Raw genomic sequence first — 18,150 nt, 5'->3', positions numbered from 1 at the left:
GTACCTACTAAGTGTGAGGCCACGGGAATGTGAAGATGCGTACCACGCCCCCGGCTTGCTCACGAATCGTGGGAGACCACACACTGTTTAGGGTCCGTGAGACCATGAGTGATGAGGCCCGGAAGCCTGGATGAGAACCCAGCCATTCATATATGAGGCTGTGGGAATAGATTCTGCCTCAATGAGTTGTTGTTGTTGTTGTTTTTCCCCCAATTTATAAAGTTGGATCTCGAGCTCATTAATTTTTGGCCTTTCTTCTTTTCTAACACGCAACATTAAGGCTCTACGTTTCTTTCTTTTTTTTTAATTTTTTTTTTTAACATTTATTTATTTTTGAGACAGAGAGAGACAGAGCATGAACAGGGGAGGGGCAGAGAGAGGGGGAGACACAGAATCGGAAACAGGCTCCAGGCTCTGAGCCGTCAGCCCAGAGCCCGACACGGGGCTCGAACTCACGGACCGCGAGATCGTGACCTGAGCCGAAGTCGGACGCTCAACCGACTGAGCCACCCAGGCGCCCCACTACGTTTCTTTCTTTAGCAGCCTCCACATTTTAAAAAAAATAATATTTTTGACAGCTTGATCGAGAGGGAATTCACATACCATACAGTGAACCCATTTAAAGCAGACAATCCGGTGGTGGGCAGGTGTATTCACAGAGTGGTGCAGCCATCCCCACGCTCAATATAACACCTGCCTCAAAGGGTCCTTTTGAGGACCAACTGAGATACTGTGTATAAAGCACCAGACTTCCGTGGGGGGCACCTCGTAGACATTTTTCTGCCAGCGGATATTCTTGCTGCTGCGTTTGGGGCTGGGGGCAGGGTAGATACAGCCACACTCGAGGGGACCTAAGGAGCACAGGGGCCCCGCTGCCTGGGTATCCTTACCAGATGGCAGTGACAGACTGTCCTCCTTCACAGCGAGGTGGATGATTTTCCGGCCCCAATTTCAAGCCAAGTAACATGACTTGACAGGAGCCATTTGGGACTGATTTGGGTGGGTTAAACTCAAAACGGCATATTATTAGGCCTGGCCATTTCGCAACAACATGTTAACAAACCAACAAGCAATAACACACATCTGAGAGGAGCGATCGTTAAGCTAAATTTAGCTCCTCTTAGCCCTTATGGCTGGAGCCCACGAGAGAGGCCAGACATCCCTCTGGATGCTTCTCATTTGCTAAAGCACTCCAGCTGGCCCACCAGGGTGACGGCCAAGTGCACCAGGCGCCTTTCCTACCGCATGGATGCTCCCAACTACTGCGATCCTAGAGGGGAAAGGATAGGGGATCTGGACTCTTCCAATTTCCGTGTTGTTGTTAGAGTGTTTGTGTGCGTCTGAATCCCCAGGACAAACAGCGCTCTTGTGTTCGTTACCCTGGGCACAGCAACAATGTATAGTCAAGGCTGGCCATTGTCTTTCCAATGGCCAACGAGCTCTTGACGCCATTGCTCCTGTGTGCGGCCAGGTAGGTGAGGGCTCTGGGATTCTGGTGGCTTTCGTGTTGGATGAAAACTTTGGCTGTGATTTCATAGATTCTCTTGGAATTTCAAATTAATGATTCTCCTTTTCCTGGCGCTAAATTGCCGTACTCTGTGTTCTCCAATTAAAAAAAAAATTGGGGGGGTGGTGCCTAGGTGGCTCAGGCGGTTGAGCGTCCGACTTGGGCTCAGGTCATGATCTCACAGTCCGTGGGTTCAAGCCTGCGTTGGGCTCTGTGCTGACAGCTCAGAGTCTAGAGCCTGTCTTCGGATTCTGTGTCTCCCTCTCTTTCTCTGTCCCTCCCATGCTCCCTCTCTCTCTCTTTCTCAAAAATAAATAAAACATAAAAAAAAATTAAAAAAAATTTTTTTAACGAAGCCAAAACCTCCCTATTTTCAGTAAATCATGCTTTTGTTTCCCGCTTCAATACAGCAATCGATCATATGCTTTAATGGACAAAGACAAGCAAAGATAATACCTTGTCTCTAGTTTTGGCAACATAGCAATTTTTTTTTTTTTTTTTTTTTTTTTGCAACATAGTAATTTTTAATCACTCTTGCTTCCCATCCCGCCACCCAGAAGTCTTTGAGGAGGTTGGGTCACATGGTGTCATTTTCTCTGTGTCCTTGCTGCCAGCTCTGTGAGCACCCAGAGCTCGGGAACCTGAAGTCTGAAAAGGGAGCTAGGGAATTTGCATTGACGATTCTTTTTCCTGGTGGTAAATTGTAAGGGGGTGGGGGGGCGGTTCTGTAGACCACTTGAGGGTGTTTTTGCCCCCTGCAGGATATTTGCCTGGAGGTGGGTGGGCGTTACAGGCACCTGGTGGGTGGAGGGCAGGGGCGTGGCCAAGCATGGTTCACACCAGCAGCGCCCCTCGCCCTCCAACAAAAAATTCTCGGGCCCCAGATTTCGCAGGTGCTTGAGGCTGGGGCTGGATCGCACGTGTGCTGGAGGGGACAGTGGTGGAGATCTGGGCCAGCTTGCCGTCCTGTGTGTCGGAGCCTCACCCGATGAGACTCAGACTTACAGACAGGCAGCATGGCCCCCGGTCAGCGTGTGAGCTGCAAACGGGAGAGGCCTGAGCCCGAGAGCAAGAGGCAAGGCTTGGATCCTAGTAATCTCTTGGCACAAACTGAATCAGCACAGAAAGGAAATGAGGGCTGGGGAGACAGGAAATGTCCGGGCAAGGACAGCCCCCGGGGAACCTGGGACCTCCGGTGCCCATGGGGGCACCTCTGTGGTTAGACAAGGGGGCCCGTGTTTCCCCATGAGTGCACGCACCCTCCTGATAGACGCGGTCGGCCCAGGGTACACGGGATAGAGGTAGGACGCCGGCCCTACCCTCTGATTTCACCTGGCAGGCCAACACGAGGGGGCCCTGCCTGGTTTTTCTTTCTACTCCTCATGGGGACGCAGGAGGGGTGATGACGGTCCGCCCGAGATGAGACCTCTACTCCCCGAGACCCCGCTGCCACTGCCAGGGCTCGCTTCATCGGCACCCACAAACGTCCCTCTCTGGGGTCTCAGAATTCTCCTGTGTTCTGCTGTGTCCGTCTATGCCTAGACCGGGCTACGGGATCTCCTTTGACTGGAGCCAGCTTTGTGGGGTTCAGGGACGCTCCCTTTCTGTCGACTGAGGGGCAGGCTGGCGCTGGGCTACCACGGACCCGCACCTCACGAGTCCACGTCCCTGTTCCACCAAGACCGAGGGTATGACCTACAGAAAGAAAAAGAAAAAAAAAAAAAAACTTTGAATTTCTCTGAGCCTTCACCGTCTCGTCTATAAAGCGGGGATCACAGTGGCACCTTCCTCATCGAGTGGGTGGGGAAGTTGGGCGAAATCATAAACGTCAGGTGTTTAGCCAGGGTCCTGGCTGGGTGGAGGACGCTTCAAAGGACACGGCGCGAGGGCCTGTCAAAGTCTCCATCTGGTTGACGCCCCGGCAACCCCGGGCCGCGTGGTCTCTTGTCCCCCCTCATTTGGCACCTGCAGAAAGCAACGCCCAGAGAGGTCACTGGTCTAGGAAGTGAAGAACCGGGACCGGAGCCCAAGCTTCTGGTTTCTGTCACGCTGTGGCCTCTGCCACGCAGCCTGGCTGTGTCTACACAGGTGCAAATGCCGTATGACCCAGCACTCCCACCCCTGGGCATACACCCAAAAGAGTTGAAATCAGGAGCTCGAAGAGGCATCCGCACTCCCATCTTTCTTACCGTATTATTTACAATAGCGAAGGTACAGTGACAACCTGTGTGCATCACCAGATGAACGGATACAGAAAGCACGGTGCATACATACGATGGGATGTTATTCTGCCTTAAGAAGAAGGAAATCCTGCCATTTGAGACAACATGGATGATCCTGAAGGACGTTATGCTAAAGTGAAATAAGCGAAACACAGAAGGGCAAATCCTGGGTAACTTCACCTACAGGAGGTATCCTAAAATAGCCAGACTTACACACGCAGAGAACCCAACGGTGGTTGCCAGGGGCTGGGAGAGGAGGAAATGGGGAGTTTGGTTCCATGAATATGACGTCTCAGTTATACAAGGTAAGTAAGTTCTAGAGCTCAGCTGTGCAACACAGAGCCTAGAGTGGACAGTCCATATAGTGCAGTTCAGAATTTAAGAGGGTAGACCTCACGTTAAGTGTTCTTGCCACAAAACAACAACAACAACAACAGAACAAAGCAAAAAGCTAACAGGGACACAAGAAAGCTCTGGGAGGTGCTGGATAGGTCTCTTACCTTGACTGTGACGGTGGCATCATGGGTGTCTGCATACTCATGGACTCATGGGTGTCCAGACTCATCGCGTGTGCACGTGAAATACGTACAGCTCTTTGTGTATCAGTCATGCCTCAGTAAAGCTGCTAAAAATAGAGTGACTAGGTGGCTACCCCCTACCCTTGGCCTCAAGGGCACCGGGAGCCCTGGCTGCCTCCCCAGCCTCTCTCAGCAGCGAGAATCTCTCCTGCTGGCCCTGAAAAGTCCGTGTCGTCTCTTCTGGGCTGTACCGCTGAAGGCAGCCCGTAAATGCACATTTGTATCTGGAAGACAGGAGCCGATGCAGATTACTAGGAGGGGCGCCTGGGTGGCCCAGTCGGTTAAGCATCTGACTCTTGATTTTGGCCCAAGTCACATTCTAACGGAGAGTTTGAGTCCCGCGTGGGGCTCCATGGTGCAGGTGCGGAAACTGCTTGGGATTCTCTCTCTCTCCCTCTCTCTGCCCCCCGCCCCCTCTCGCTCCCTCTCTCTCATCATAAATCAATACACTGAAAAGAACAAATAATAAATGTTGTTGTTAAAAGAGGTTAGCCCTCATTTCTTCACCAAGTAGTTCTTGCCTGTCTGCTGTGAGCCAGCGTCTGGGCTCCCCCTTCCTGTGCTCTGACTCAAGGAATCCTTCCTCCCCATGTGTGTGCATGTGTGTGTTTGGGGGTGGGTGGGGTGGGAATGGGCATTCTTCCCATTTTACAGATGAAGAAAGAGAGGCTCAGAGACAGACTTGGTCAAGATCGTAGTGGATGGGGGAGGTGCTCTAGAAGCAGGAAGGGAGTCAAGTGGGCCGTGAGAGAAACTTTGAACTCCCGGCAAGAGTCAGAAAACAGAAGAACTTGCTTTTCTTAACGCCTGTCTTTGAAAGGTAGTCCAACTTTTTGAAAGCATCGCATGATACCGCCTTTATTATCTATCCGCTCCTGTCCCCCCTGCCTCCAAAGTGCACAGACCTTCCTGACCTGTAGATGACGGTCGCGATTCCTACACGGACCAGCTGCTGGGAGGCCCCGAGATCGTTTGCACAAGTCATTTGTCTAATTGGACTCTGCCCTGTTTTCTGACCTGTTGCTGCACGAAATATCATCTTAACGAGGCTTTCCAGAAAGGGTGGCCTGCGTCCACGTTTTCCTTTGGCCACAAACACTCGGATTTTCCCTGAAGATACGTCACAGTCCTACACTTAAAATTTATCGTAAGTAGTAGGGAAGGAAACGAATCCAAAGAGTGTAAACTTTCCAACCAAGAAGAGAATTACACAGATGAACAGATCGTGTCTCAGTGTATAGGGGCCAGTTGTGAAAAACGGTTCATGGATGGGAAATACATGGAAACCACCACGTGAAGCAAGAGAGCGAAGTCAGGTTGTCCGAAGCTTGCTTTCTTGTAAGAAAGAACTTGCACGAGAACTGCCTTCCAGCATATGTGATCACCATTTTCAAGGAAGGAGTAAAAAAAAAAAATAAATAAACCTGAAAAAAATTATGTATTTATTCGAACAACGAATATTTACCGAGTGCTCACTTTGTGCCAGCTGGGATTAGAGCGTTGAGCAAAGTAGACGAAGTCCCTGCTCTTGTGGGGCTTGTATTTGGGTGGGGAAATGAGGGAACAGAAGGCTAGAAACTAAAGCACACTATTTCAAGGGCGATTGGAGCTAAGAGCACAAACTAGCAACGGGCAGGGCTGTGTGTGATGGAGACCAGGTACAGGGGAAGCGCAGAGCTGGCTTGAACTTTGAGCTCCTGCTAGCTCACGTCGTCCCCAGCCCCCGCTGTCTCTGATTTCTGGAACCAGCTTCCTCTGGCATCTCACACCACACATCCTTTCTCCACCAGAACCTGCCCCGCGTAGAACACAAGCCCTCTCTCTCCATCTCCCAAAACAAATACGCAAAAAACCAACCCCACAAACAAAGCCAAATAAAACGAAAGAATGCCTCACCTAAGACATTTGTAAGTGGCAGACATTTCTGAGGCGCTCAAGTGACAAAGGAGATCCCTTGACAGCAGCAGGGGGTCCGCAGCTCCACGCTGGACATCAGTCACGAGTCCTGCCAGCACCGGCCCCCCACCCTGTGGGCCTCCTGCCTCATCGCTCAGAACATGCCCTTCCCAGGCCCCCCACCCCCATTGCCACCATACACACACCCTGTGTTTTGTTTTCTGTCTGGTTCTCCTTTGTTTGAAACTGTATCTCTTCTTGACCTCTCTCCAGAAATTCAGCCCCATTGCCTTTTTTTTTTTTTTTTTTTTTTTTTTTTTGAGAACAAATTCATCCTTTCCTCTCGCTTCACCTGCACACAGATGAAGCGTCAGTAAGGTGCTCGGCTGACCTTCAGATGCCTGAGCAAGCCCTGCCCCTTCCCACAGGCAGAAGGTAAATTTTCCTTCATGTATCTTTCCCTCCAGTCTCTGGGAGGAGGAGGAGGAGAAGAGAATGGAGCGATTCATTGTAACATCGACAAAAAACAAACACACAAAAAAACAACTTCTACTCCATTGAGATCACGATGGCAGCTCCTCTGGGTTCTGGTCCCACATGGCTCTTCTCCTTGACACAGTAGCTCTCCGGATGAAGTTGGGAGAGAAGGAAGCCTCCAGTGCTGTGCTGGGAATTTGCACGTAGTCAACATACTGTATTGTGCGCTTAGAAATTTGTTAGGAGGACTACCCTACGACCCAGCCATTGCACTACTAGGCATTTATCCAAGGGATACAGATGTGCTGTTTTGAAGGGACACATGTACCTCCCTGTTTATAGCAGCACTATCGACAATAGCCGAAGTATGGAAAGAGCCCAAATGTCCATCGATGGATGAACGGATAAAGAAGACCTGGTATATATACACAACGGAGTATTACTCGGCAATCAAAAATAACGAAATCTTGCCATTTGCAACTACGTGGATGGAAATGGAGGCTATTATGCTAAGTGAAATTAGTCAGAGGAAGACAGAAATCATATGACTTCACTCACATGAGGACTTTAAGAGACAAAACAGATGAACATAAGGGAAGGGAAGCAAAAAGAATATAAAAACAGGGAGGGAGACAAAACAGAAGAGACTCATAGGTATGGAGAACAAACTGAGGGTTACTGGAGGGGTTGTGGGAAGGGGGATGGGCTACATGGGAAGGGGCGTTAAGGAATCTACTCCTGAAATCATTGTTGCACTATATGCTAATTTGGATATAAATTTTAAAAAATAAAAAATAAAATTTAAAAAAAATTAAAAAGAAATTTGGTATGAGGGTAGATCTCATGTTACCTGTTCTTGCAACAATAAGGATAAACAAAGAAACAAATGAAAGAATTGGCCAGCTCTCCGGGCCGGTTTGTAAAGGAGAGTCTGCACTTGTCTCTAGGGCCAACCCTACTTATCTCTGTGTAAATTTAAGATAAGGTCTGAGCTCCTCGAGAAGGGAAAGGAGTCCCCAGTCTCCGTCTGGGAAGAATGGGGAAAACCGTGTAAATGGGCATGTTCTGAGCCACGTCGGATGTGGAGCCCCGACGTCCCGATGTGACAGAAGGTGGATGCGGTTAGCCCGTGATCACGAACCCGCATGGCCACACACAGCCCGGGAGGCAGTCCGAGACGGACGCGTGGAGTCACGCGTCCCAGATTTGCCCAGTCAATCCATGCTCGTTGTTAAAATAATGCGAACGGTCATTAAACAGAGAAAAAGAATGATAAGAACTCCCCTGTGATGTGGCCGCTGTAAGAAACAGTATAACCTCTTGGGGGTGTGCACCCTCCTTTCATTCCTTGGGCACTTCCTCTGGCCTTGAGACACTTGAGCTGTCTGTTCCCTCTGCCTGGAACGTCTTTCCTCTGGGTCTGTGGGTACCCGGCTTCTGCCCCTCATTCCGGCCTTGCTCGAGTGACGCTTCATCAGGAAAGCCACCTCTGGCCAACTTCGTTTAAAGAAGCAACCCGCCTGCCTGGCCCCACAGGGACTCTGATCTATTCGGTTTACTTCATTGTACATCTCCCTGTCTGAAATTACGTTCTTCAGCGACTTACTCATGCAAATAACTTTTTGTTGAAGGCTTATTATGTGCCAGGCACTATTTATTCTAGGTTCTGGAGATACAGCGGGGAACAAAACAGACCAAATGCCTGTCTTCATGGAACTGACATTCTCATGGGAGGTGGCAGACAGTGAGGAAAGTGACTGGGTTCTATGGGATATAGAGAGGGTGAGAGGTGCGTGGGGGAAAGGGAAGCCAGGAAGGGAGGAGGGAGCGCTGGTGTGGAGTGGTTGCAGCTTTAAGCAGGGAGATCAGGGGGGAGGTCTCCCTGGAAAGGCAGTTTGGGGCTAGGAAGAGCATTCAAGGCAGAGAGCAGAGCGAATGCAAAGGCCCTGAGGCAGGAGCGTAAGAAAATCAAGAAGCCGGAGTGCCTGGGACAGGGTGAGCAGGTAGGGAGGGGCTGATGTCAGATAAGCAGGGGGAGAAGAGGGTGAGTGCAGATGAGGTAAAGCCTTGTAAGGCATTGGAGGTATTGACGTTTATTTTGAGCGAGAAGGGGGCAATTGGAGCCTTTGAACAGAGGTGTAAGTTGATCATCCAGAATCTGTGTTTCTGGCTGCTGTGTTGAGAATGGGCTGTGGGAAGGCAAGGAAGGGCTGGAGAATGTTGAGGAGGCTCTGGCCTATACCCGGGCAGGAGTACACGTGTCCACATTCACATGCACATACATGCATACTTTTGCAATAACACAAACCTGTGTGCATATAACCTGTTATTTTTTTTTTAGATTTTTCTTAACGTTTATTTATTTTTGAGAGAAAGGGAGACAGAACGTGAGTGGGGGAGGGGCAGAGAGAGAGGGAGACACAGAATCTGAAACAGGCTCCAGGCTCCCAGCCATCAGCACAGAGCCCAACGTGGGGCTCGAACCCACGAACCGCGAGATCATGACCTGAGCCGAAGTCGGACGTTGAACCTCCTGAGCCACCCAGGCGCCCCTCATTCACCTGTTCTATTACAGTGCCCCTTACTTAATATGTCATCCACATCTTTCCATATTAATAAATGTGGAGCTGTGTAACATTTCAATGTGTTCTTAGTACCCCCTTGCACGGACGTACCATAATTCACCTAGCCAGTTTTGAGTTAAACACCTTGGCATTCCACATTTTTCACTGTGAAAAGCGGTCCTTCAGGGAACGTTCTTGAACACACATCCCCGAGCACTCATTTATCCCAGGATTTCTCCGAGATGGAGTCCTAGAAATAATTGTCAGGTCAAAGGCTGTAAGTAGTTGAAGGCTTTGGATGCACGTTCCCAGATTGCCTGGAAGAAAAGGTATGTACCAGGCAAGGCGCATTCCCTCCAGCTGTGTCTCCCACCCCGGTCCCAGTTTGGTATTATCGCTGTTTTTATTCTTTGCTAATCTGATAGATCAAACTGCGGTATTTTTGTTATTTATTACCATTTCGTGGCTTTGCCCCTATATTATTTGGGCTGTTGGTCTTTTCTAAAATTAACATTAAGAGCATTTCATATCTTGGGGCGCCTGGGTGGCGCAGTCGGTTAAGCGTCCGACTTCAGCCAGGTCACGATCTCGCGGTCCGTGAGTTCGAGCCCCGCGTCAGGCTCTGGGCTGATGGCTCGGAGCCTGGAGCCTGTTTCCGATTCTGTGTCTCCCTCTCTCTCTGCCCCTCCCCCGTTCATGCTCTGTCTCTCTCTGTCCCAAAAATAAATAAAAAACGTTGAAAAAAAAATTTAAAAAAATAAAAATAAAAATAAAAAGAGCATTTCATATCTGAAAGGCATTGTCAAAAATGTTGCAGATTTTTAAGGATTTTTTTCATACAACCTTTTACTTTTTTTAGAAATTATAAAATATTGGGGCACCTGGGTGGCTCAGTCGGTTGGGCCTCCGACTTCGGCTCAGATCATGGTCTCAGGGTTCGTGGGTTCGAGCCCCACGTCGGGCTCTGTGCTGACAGCTCGGAGCCTGGAGCCTGCTTGGGATTCAGTGTCTCCCTCTCTCTCCGCCCCTCCCCCGCTCACGCTCTGTCTCTCTCTCTCTCTCTCAAATATAAACATTAAAAAATTAAAGAAATGATGAAATATGGTATACTTATAAAATACATGGCACACTTATGAAAAGTATAAAGAATAAAATAAAGCAAACTCTTGTGTCCCCATCGCCCAGTTTAAGGAATGGAACTTTTCTGGTCCCATGTTTGCACCGCACCCCCCCCCCCCCCCCCCACTCCTGCAAGCCAAACTAATCCCCCTCCCGAATTTGATGTTGTTGGTTCTCTGGCTGTTCCTTATAGTTTCAGCGAACGCATAGGACCTGCTAAACAATGCAGTTTGATTTTTGCCAGGTTGTGTGCTTTGTGTAAATAAAATCATATGGTGTGCATCATTCATGACCTGTTATTTTCAAACACTGTTATGTGTGTGAGTTTCCTCCATACTGAAGCTGAACTGTGGTTCACCTGTCCTCCTGGTACGAGAAGGATCAGTCACGCCCTTGACTTGTGTATCCTCTTGCTGCTGTACGTGGGGACGGCTGCTCTAAGTATCGTTGCTTAGCCTTCCCAGTGCACCTGTGCAGAAGTTTTTCTAGATGTGGGATTTCTAAGTCCCAAGGAATGCATATCTGAAAATATATTAGCTTAGGCTGAATCTTTTTCCAGAGTGTTTTTTTTTTTTTTAACAAATATGTATTTTGGTAGGCAGTGTATGAGATTCCTGATTTGTCCACATCCTTGCCAAGATAGACTTATTTTTCCCTAATCTCGTGCACATGAAATGGGAAAAGACAAGGAACATTTTTTATTTAAAAAAAAATACAAACTCTTAGAAGAGGTAGCCAGATAAAGAAAATCTTGTGGATTTAAAAAACTATTGATTTGTTTGTTTGTTGTAATGTTCTCGGAATACTAAGAAGGCAAGCTAACAACACTTCCTTTTCATTAAGCTGAAAATGATCAGAACTTTTGTTAGAAATGGAGGTAATTTTAAGGCCAGAAAAAGCAAGCTATCTAGGGGACAATTTGCAGGAAGAGATGGTTACACTGTTAATAAGCTGAATACTCTCCTCTTTGGAGTTGTGGATAAGATCGGTGTTAAAAGGCGCTACCAGAAAGGTAAAAGAAATCCCCAAACTAATTTCTTCTGGACCTGTTTTAAAAACATTCAATTTGCCTTGGTACAAGAAGGGAATGGGTAGATCCATAGGTAAAGGAAATGTGTTATCTCGTGCTCTAGGAAGTACTTGCTGATAAATACCTATGAAATGGAACCATGTGAGGGGCGCCTGGGTGGCTCAGTCGGTTGAGCATCCGACTTCAGCTCAGGTCATGATCTCACAGCTTGTGAGTTCGAGCCCCGTGTCGGGCTCTGTGCTGACAGCTCGGAGCCTGGAGCCTGCTTCATGTTCCGTGTCTCCCTCTCTCTCTCTGCCCCTCCCCTGCTCTCTCTCTCTCTCTCTCTCTCAAAAATAAATAAATAAACATGAAAAAAAAAGAAACGGAGCCACGTGAGTAGTGTGTACCGTCTAGATTTAGATTCTTTGTATGCGGATTTCTTTGTAGCACAGTTTTACTTTGCACGTGTGACAGGTTCATGAAAAGTGAAAATCGTTCAGAATGTTCTAAGGCATTTCAGCACAACCGCTCACCTTTCTGTTTGTTTTGTTTTTTGTTTTTTCCTGGCGATAACTCTTCTGCCTATTGGCCTGCCAAACATCTGGCCCACGTGTGCGGGGAACCGGCCGTGCTTGTAACACACATTTCAGCTGGGAGGTGCAGGGCCTGCTGGCAAAATGCATAAGCTAATTAGGCTTGAACTCCAACGCGATCGGTCCTCGTTTCTGCAAATGTAAAATGCCACTCTCAATCTATTGTGTTTTCTTCCCCGGTCGAAAAGCGTTCACGAATTAGTGGGTCTCGAAAGCCGGTGATTTCACTGGCACAGGTTGACCGCACCGATCCTCCCGGGCTCCTGGCTGCCATACGCAACCCTTGCTGATCGCCCTTGGGACTTTATGTTGGGAGCAACATGTTGGCATAGGGAGAGGAACATGGGAGTTGTGGACAGAAGACATGGGTTCTAGACTCTTACAAATGAGTTGCATGACTTTGAACAGTCTCCTTCTCTTTCTAGGCTGGTGTTTTCTCATTTGTAAAGTGAGGGCGCTGGGCGTTTTCACTGAATACATTTTTTAGCGTCTTCTATGTGACCGGAGCCAAAGTAAAAATTGATAATAATGATAATAATAATAGTAATGATAATAATAAAAAATACATAATAGAAAGCATGGTCTGTGCTCATTAGGACGTCTGCGATTTGGAAACAAACAAGAAAGATGAATGAGGCAGTTGCAACATGGCGAGATGACCAGAGGGTGTGAATGTGGCAGAGCAGCATGAGGCCCAGCCCAGTTCAGAAGAAGTCAGGGAATGCTTCTTCAGGGGGTAGCATGTTACAGAACCTTGCAGAATAAAGAAAAAGTCAATTGGAAAGACTAGGATGGGGGAAGAATACCACCTGACCGGAGAATATCTGCCAAGACTGGAAGTGGGACAAAAAATTGTTACACGGGTGGTACTCTTACAACATGGCGCCCAATGCTTTGACACTGTCCCTTCCCATGAATCTGGGAAGGCATATACATGTGGTGTAAGCAGTGCTGTATGAAGGTAGATCATGATTATTCTGTCTTGTTCACTGGGACATTTGCCCTTGGAGCCTTGAGGATGTGTAAGAAATCCAGCTAGCCCAAGGCCTTCATGCTGTGAAGAAGCCCAAGCTAGCCATACAGAGAGGCCATCAGTAGGCATTCTGTTTGGAAGTCCCAGCTGAGCCCAGCTCTTGTGTGCACAGTGCCTAGGCACCAGATGTGTATAAGCAAAGAAATCTCTACAGGACTCCAACCTCACATGAGTCCCATCTTGCCTGTGGAAGCCAACGAAATCACGAAGTACAGACAAACCACCCCGCACTGTGATGTCTCTGAACTCCTAACCCACAACATCCATGAGCATCCAATAGTTGTTGCTTTATACCGTTAGGTTTTGGGGTGGTTTGCTATGCAGAAAGAACAGGAACAGCTCTCAATAGCTCTAAAATTTCGTTATTCTGTAAAACCCAAATATATCCTCCTGTTCTTCAAAAAGTAAGCTCTAAATACGCAGACCTTTGGTTTGAAGAAAAATGGCTGTAGCAACATTGAGAAAGACGCTAAATTGGTTTAGCCCCAAAAATAATCTATGAGTTCGCACAACGGGGAAGGTCAAGGTATGGATCCAGCACCCGAGGACCCAGGTTCTCAGGTGATGATTGGAATCTAATTCTCCCCAATTCTGCATCCTGCTTTGTTCTGTGTGGTCCTCATTTCCAGGCAGGTGCTCCCCAGGTAAGGGTGTGATGGCCGTGACCAGCCCCTACCCACAAAAAGAGACCATCTCTTCCCCGGGCATTTCAGCCCATCTCTCAAGGTTGACTGAAATTCACTGGCCTTGACTGGACCCCAGCTCAGATTCTATACCTGCCTTTCACCCATGACTACGGCCATGAGAAAGCAGTACCCTGATTGGCCCTGGGCCACATTCCTACCTTTGGAGCCAGAAGATGTTTATGAATTCCTAACAGGGGAAGAAATGAAGTTGCTACTTCTTGTATTCTCAGAAGGAGAAATAGATACTCAGAAAACAGAGATCCCCCGCGGGAGACATTTCTTGTTCCCTTTTGGCATGACCTGACATGACTCAGGCTTCATAGACCTCATCCCTGTTACAGGTTTTGTAAACACCAAAGTAACAGTTATGCCTCCAAGTCCTAGACTTACTCAGTGTTGGGGATTCTTGACCCCCATTCCTTTTGTTACTCTCTTTTTTGTCATTGTTAATTAATAAACATTCCTGAATCTTAGTGATGGGTTCTTTGATGCATGCTTTTATTCAGCACTAAAAATTGAAACGCCATGTCCAAATTTCCTTCCAGAAAATAGTCTGTTATTAAAGAGAAAATATTTCGTTTCCAAATAAACTCTCCCAACCATTCTGTTTTACTCAAATAATGCAACATAAAGCCCCAGGCTCTGTATACATGGGCCTTTTCCACATGTTCTTTTCCTGGCAGAGTCTTCATGTTCAAGCTTATCATCAACTTCAGGATTCCAGAACATGTGCGCATAAGATCTAGGACTTTTCCTTGGGGCCAATCAATAAAGGGGAACAAAAAAACCACCTGGTGTCAACAAGACATTCAAAAGATACCTTATACATAATGGATAAAAGATGCAGAAGAAACAGAGATCTAAGGAGGGAAAGAGACAGCTCACATCATGGAAAGCATAGTGTGAGAATTAGAAGCAAATAAAAGCACGTCTTCCCTTCTAGCACGCTCCGTGCCGCATCATGAACGTAAAGCAGCAAGCGAGGAAGCTCCTGGCCCTGGTATTAAATCTCATCTACGTGAGCTATGTCTGTGTGATTCCTCGGCACATAAATCTGGTATCTTCCTCATTGCAGAGATCCCAGGGTTTTTACCAACAGAAGTCACAACACTGGCAGGGCTCCTGGGGGGGCTCCTGACCTCAGCTCAGATCCTGATCTCGCGGTTCGTGGGCTCGAGCTCCGCGTTGGGTCCTGTGCTGACAGCACAGAGGAGCCTGCTTGGGATTCTGTCTCTCCGTCTCTCTGCACCTTCAAAATAAATAAATAAACTTGAAAAAATGAAAAAGAAAAAGTCCCACAACGCTGGCATTAACTGTTGATCTGTTGTGACGGGTTCTCGTTTTAGATGATAAGCCTGATTGAGATAAAAGTACCTCAATCTTAGAAAGCTCTCAAGCGTTCTCCTCCCCCGGGACCACCTTGTTCTTGCCATCACCTCCGGGCAGGCCGTGTATCTTCCCTCTCTCATTGGGTGGTCCCTTCTCTGTCCTGTTGGATCCCCCCTCACTCTGGTAGAAGAGGGAGAGGGTCAGAAGCTGCCGTCAGGTTGGCTCAGACTCCATATCGGACATTCTGGCAGGGAGGGAAGGGAGTCTGCTCTGCCTTTCTAGGAATCCTCTTCAGCCGGGTCTGGGAAGACTCAGAAGGCCAACTTGACCTTGGGGTGCATCCAGGGACATCCAGGCCCAGCCTGGATTTCTAGGGCTCTCACGAAGGGGAAGTTCCAGTTGCTCGAACGGCTAGACAGTCTCCAGGAAGGGAGGATAGCCCAGCTTGGCCAGAGGAGCCAGGACCTCCACACAGGGGCGGCGGTGAGAGGGAATTGAGCGGCCCCTTCCTTTTGTTTATATTGTATGTTTGTATCTGTGTTGTCCAGTATGATTTTACCTAAAAATGTGTTTTTCAAGCTAGAAACTATTTTCTAAGGCTCCAGATGGCCCTAAGGGGTGTCTGCTCTGTCTGGTTTCCATCTCAGTCGCAGAGGTGGACACGGTAGCCCCCATGTTATTTGCAGATCTCTTACCTCGATAGTAGCAAGCTGATGGGTAAATGTGGAGTCCATGCTGCCAATATGGTTTGTCTACAACCGAATCTCATTACCTTGGCCTTAATTACAGGCCAGAATGTGAGTGACGGTACAGTTTTCCTGGATCTTTTTTTCAGAAAAACAAGTAACAAGGAACTTTAACTTCTACCACTGCCCTCTTAATTACACTGACCTCCTGTCTGCTTCTCAGACATGCAGAAGCCTTTCCGACCCCAGGGCCTTTGCTCACACTGTTCACTCCACCTGGAACACGCCTTTCCCTGGGGGACTCATGCTCACCCTTCAAGCGTTAGTTCAAGGGTCACCTACTCTGGTCTGTCTGTCGGTGTAAGCCCCACCCCATCCCACTTATTCTTGCTCACATGCTCCGTGTATCTTCTTCATAACATGCAACAGGTAGTGTAACTATCTTGTTGGTTGGTTTGCTTGATATCTGCCCATCCCCCAGGGCCTGTGGGAAGGTCAGGTCTGGGAGAGCAGGTGCGTTCCCTCTCTGGTTCACCACCGGGTCTGTCCCTTGTGCCTGGGACAGTGCCTGGTGCACGGTGTGCGCTCGGTGAATCTGCATTAAGTACACGAGCACCTGAGAAAAGGGCCAAGGCAAGGTCCCATGAGGAAAGCGTCCGGCTAGTGGCACTGGTTTCAAGTCCTCTGGCATTGCTAGGGGCCACGTGAGCTGGTGGCTGCTCTCCGGTGGGTTCGGTTAGGGCCACGTTGTGTGCAAGCTAGGACCCGCGAGCACAGGGGACAGTGGGTCTCCAACCAGTTCTTCATGCTCCTCTTTCATCAAAAACGACCTCTCACCAGGCAGGAAGGGAATGGATGCTCGTTCAGCACCCACATTGCACCATGAACACTCACCTTGTTAATTCTCAGAGCCCGCCAGCGAGGGGGCATGTCCCCATCCCCACTCTGCAGGTGACGGCCCAAAAGCTTGCAGAAGCCAGATGTCTTGGCAGGGGGCACACAGCCGGGGTGTGAACGGCACCCGTTGGCTCAGAATTGGCACCCACTTCCGTCCGTTCCTGAAGCCCGTACCCCCTGCTCTATGACGTCATGCCCGAGTCTCCCGTCGGGAAACGTGTGAGGCTTGTAAACTTTGTCATCTCTAGTGGAACCAGGTCCCCCCTGGTTTCACCGCGATGCTTTCTTCTGCCCCTTTGTGTGTACCCAGAGCTTTCATTGCTCTCTAGCTGGGTGGTCCTGGGCAGGTTACTTAACCTCTCTGAGCTTTAGTTTCCTTACCTATAAAATGGGGATGATAATAGTTCCTATTTCGTACGACTAGTGCGAGGACGAACATACTTAGACACGTACCTGGTGGGTGTTAGCTACCGTAATAGTGAGTTAGAATAAGTCATGTTGATTGCTTCACCAACTCCACGTCGGAATGTTAAGGCTTTAACACAACAGAAGTCTGTGTCCCCCGCCTCTCGCAATCCAGGCTGGGTCAGTGGAGAGGGGCTCGGCCCCGCACAGACACGGGGGCTCCGGGCTCCTTCCGTCGGGCGCTTCGTCATCTCCTGCGGTCTCGGCATCCTCCCCTGAGTTGTGAGTTGCGTGCAGCTCGTAGTCGGGCGAAGGGAGCAGAGGACCCTGAAGAGGTTTCAGAGGCTGGCGGGGCAATAGTGGAACCGCGTCTTCCCCCGGGCCCCACCCGGCCACCTGGGGCAGGAGCGTGTGGACTGGCCGCACCCCAAGACCAGCAGGACGGTGGCGTTGGTGAGCGCGGAGGGTTTCTGCCACGTGATCACAGTGCTCGTAGCTTCCAAGCTCCTCACCCCAGGTTGGCAACCCACCTGGGCGTGTCTTCCCCACAAGGTACCCCCATCCCTCCAAGCTCCCCACCTGCCCGTGGGTACTTATCTGCCGAGGGTCCTATTTCTTCAGAACCATTTCACGGAGAAGTTGTTCCCCACATCAGAAAACAGTTTTAAGTGTTGTTGTTGTCGTTTTCTTTATTTTTGAGACAGAGAGAGAGAGAGTGCGCGCAGGGGAGGGACAGAGAGAGAGGAGGACAGAGGATCCAAAGCAGGCTGTGTGCTGACAGCCGCGAGTCGGATGCGGGGCTCGAACTCACGAACCCTGAGAATGTGACCTGAGCTGAAGTCGGAATGTTTACCATCTGAGCCGCCCAGGTGCCCCAGAAAACAGTTAAAAAAAAAAAAAACCCATTTGATCTGAGCGAATGGCTTAGTAACAGGTTAACGTATAGCACTATTTGCATTTTAAAATAAAACACCTATGGGGCGCCTGGGTGGCTCGGTCGGTTAAGCGTCCGACTTCGGCTCAGGTCACGATCTCACGGTCGGTGAGTTCGAGCCCCGCGTCGGGCTCTGGGCTGATGGCTCGGAGCCTGGAGGCTGCTTCGGATTCTGTGTCTCCCTCTCTCTTTGCCCCTCCCCTGTTCATGCT

General features: G+C 49.0%; 1 protein-coding gene and 1 long non-coding RNA gene across 4 annotated transcripts in view; one reads left to right on the top strand and one right to left on the bottom strand.

The window, feature by feature from the left end:
• Positions 1-18,150, top strand: part of KAZN (kazrin, periplakin interacting protein) — a 1,074,196-nt gene that overhangs the window by 304,021 nt on the left and 752,025 nt on the right. The gene's annotated exons all lie outside the window — the stretch shown is intronic.
• Positions 1,420-16,915, bottom strand: LOC132672791 (uncharacterized). 3 transcript variants are annotated; one of them, XR_013557709.2, is made up of 4 exons: positions 16,597-16,915; positions 14,827-14,936; positions 11,909-12,044; positions 1,420-3,202 (listed from the first exon to the last, which is right to left on the bottom strand). It is a non-coding gene; the product is annotated as an uncharacterized LOC132672791 (long non-coding RNA). The 3 variants fall into 3 exon arrangements; XR_009607691.3 differs by having other exon boundaries at positions 1,421-3,202; positions 11,909-12,041; positions 16,597-16,907; XR_014138124.1 differs by lacking the exon at positions 14,827-14,936 and having other exon boundaries at positions 1,421-3,202; positions 16,597-16,898.

Source organism: Panthera onca, chromosome C1 (genome assembly GCF_046562875.1).
Source record: "Panthera onca isolate mPanOnc1 chromosome C1, mPanOnc1 haplotype 2, whole genome shotgun sequence".
Taxonomy (NCBI): Eukaryota; Metazoa; Chordata; class Mammalia; order Carnivora; family Felidae; genus Panthera; species Panthera onca.
Note: the sequence above shows the minus strand (reverse complement) of the source record. Positions and strands in the feature narration are given on the sequence as shown.